This window comes from Austrofundulus limnaeus, unplaced genomic scaffold (genome assembly GCF_001266775.1).
Source record: "Austrofundulus limnaeus strain Quisiro unplaced genomic scaffold, Austrofundulus_limnaeus-1.0 Scaffold42, whole genome shotgun sequence".
Lineage (NCBI taxonomy): Eukaryota > Metazoa > Chordata > Actinopteri > Cyprinodontiformes > Rivulidae > Austrofundulus > Austrofundulus limnaeus.
Window position 1 is genome coordinate 2,530,326 of NW_013952444.1, and position 3,117 is coordinate 2,533,442.

Sequence of the window (3,117 nt, forward strand, 5' to 3'; positions counted from 1 at the left end):
ATATATATATATATATATATATATATACGTCGGCCACCAGTTGCCCATCCTTGATAAAGATGTGAATATTGTATGAAATTAACATTACTTGTGAATTATGATGTTACTGTAAAAAGATTATGACATCGCAAAAGTAACATTGGGCAGGAAAGGCTGTTGTGGCTGTCAGCAACATATTTAAGGAAAATTAACATGGCTGMCAAAAGATGATGCAATAATAAACCAGACCTATAATTATGAGAGTTTAAGCCAATATAAATTTACAATTAAATCCTAGATGTAGTAGACGTTTATGTCTCTGCTCTGATAATGTTGAAGGATTTAAGTTTCATAATTAAACAAATTATTTAGAGATTGTCAGCTCTATGGGAGAGTTACTTCTTTCAGACGGGCAGCATGGGGGCACAGTGGTTAGCTCTGTTGCCTCACAGCAAGTAGGCCACAGGTTCACATTCTGACCTTTCTGAGTGGAGCTCACATGTTCTCACAAATATGTTTATTTTCCCTGGGTAATTAGGTTTCCGCCCACATAAAAATACATAAACAGACACTATATTTACAGATAAACATATGCCACGTATTGGCATTCATTCTGGGTCCAGACGAGGTACAGCAACACAACGTGACGTTTACATTTTCTCCAGTGTGTCTAACAGTATCAACAGAGACTTTTCCTCAAGGTAACCTAATAACATCAAATCAAAATGTATTTATAAAGTGGATTTCATTCTTAAAGCAACCTAATGTGCTTTTAAATAGGAACATAAAACATGGAAAAATGTTTTGATGAGATTATTCTTTGAAACGAACAACTATTCTGTTTTGTTTTCCATTTTGCTGCTGTACATTAACATCCACCTGCCCATGACACTGTGAACCTGTTGATGCCCGTGACCTGGACAAGATGCAGGATATCACAATGTTGAAAAAGGTCCAGTACAGTCACTTGGTTCTTTAATTCTTTGTGCATACCATGACAACCCCTGTTGTTTGGGGCAACCAGAGCCATTGCCCAACATGTAYGGGTTCTTTTACTCCGTGGTTGAACATGGAGCCACTGTGACATCTGATGGCCCGCAGGTTGGACAGTTGTATAATACAACCAACACCATGCAAACCTTCAATCCGACCCCTATCAAATGCTCTGGCAACTGCCTGATAACACCATTGCTCATGATGTCACCACTTACGCTGTTCTTAATGAGCAAGTTCCTTACAAATCAAATTATTTTCATAACTTGTCTGCATATGTACCAAATTGCATATACTCAGACCATTCATTTTCAAATTAAAGTGGACATGGTTGGGGTCTATATGAAGTGGAACTCCACAAGATCCTCCTTCACCCCCTTTTCTGAGGTGTGTCTCGGATCAACTCGTTTTGAGGCTGTCTCTTTAAATCCCAACCAGGTGCTCCGCCCCGCCACACACACACATTCTGGTTTGATAGCAAAGATAAGACTAACAGCGCAGAAAATTTTGTTTACAAATTAATTAAAGGGGCAATATTATGTGTTTCTCAGGCACGTATTTAAACTCTTTACAATAATAAAGTAACCATGTCATCTTCAGTTGTTATTAAAATTCTGTTTATATGTATAAATAGAAAATAAACTTGACTTCTCTTCATATCTGTTTCTAAATGCCTTGAAATTGGCCTCTGTCTCTTTAAGAACCTCCCTCTGCTTCTGTCCYGCCCATTTCAGCACGGGGCCGGGTGGGGGAGGTGTGCTCTGTGACGAGGAAGCTCAGCTTGGAGACACAGCCCAGAGGAGGAGCTGGTCCTAAAAGGCGGTTCTAGGTTCAACCGGTCGTTTTTGTTCCCCTGCCTGGCTGCCTCAGGAGGACACTACAGGATTTCTCAAACATGCATGAATGAGTCAAAGCAAGACTCTGGATATGTTTTTGACAAGAGGATAACATTATAACATGATATACAGTAAAACTCAAAAAAGTTGATTTAACATGACATTGCCCCTTTAAAAGATGCCAACAAGGGAAGACTTGTTCAACCAGCTCTACATGCTGGAGCCAAAGCCTGACCCAGAACCAAAGGAGAATGAAGACGATCAAATTGTAGTTGGTAACCGTCACAAACACTTCAGAAATAGTTCAGATCATACAAGAGAATTGAACAGATTAAAAAATATGACTCAAACAGCATATAAAGATATCTAAATTAAATTGTTCTGCACTAGAGAAGTACAAAATGCATTTAACAGCTACAAAAGTGGATTTTGCTTGATATGAAACTTTAAAGCAAATAAAATAAATACTGAATTACATTGTATGCATTGTTTTATGGAACTTAAGTACTGGGAAACAAAGGTACTGGGAAACATAAGTACTGGGAAACATAGAGGTGACCCTGTTTTCAAATAGCCTACCTAATTTCCTGGTACCCATGTTCCTRCCTGTAATGTTATTCAGGTACTGGATGGACCCGGGGAAATTGTATTGTTGTGAATGACCACTGATCTGTGATTGATACACACAATATTAAAGCAATCTTCTTAGTTCTCTTTTTCGAGACCTAGGTAGATCTCCCCAAAACAAGAGAAAAAGTCTCTTGGAGGTATGCCCTAAAACCAACAGGAAGTCGGCCATTTTGGGTCAAAGGTCAAATTTTGGCTGATTTTTAATTTTGCTCACGTTGAACTTTTGCGAACTCCTCCTAGGGATTTTGACCTACCGACTTCAAACTTGGTGAGTATGCTGCTAAGACATAGGGGATTAAAAGTTATCAAAATGGTGAGTTTTTGAGCATGCTAATGGGGTGTGGCCAGGCCTCAAAWATGACCTTCTTGCCAACATTTTCGAAACGCTGTAATTTTCACATAGAACGTCTGAATTACACCAAACTCACTGTGAGTCATCTCTGTGGCATGCCCAACAATACTCTGAGGTTGTATAACACAACAAGGTGGTGAGCATCAGATCATGTGTTTTGATTTTTCTTTAATATGGGTAGCTGTTGTGATAAAGTTAAGACCTTTTTGGGTAATTACACACGTACAGTCGTTTTTATCAAATGTAAATCGAACAAACACAGTTGTGTTGTTTGATTATAAAAGACCATTCAAAATCATTAAACAATAAAATGATTTTACTATACTG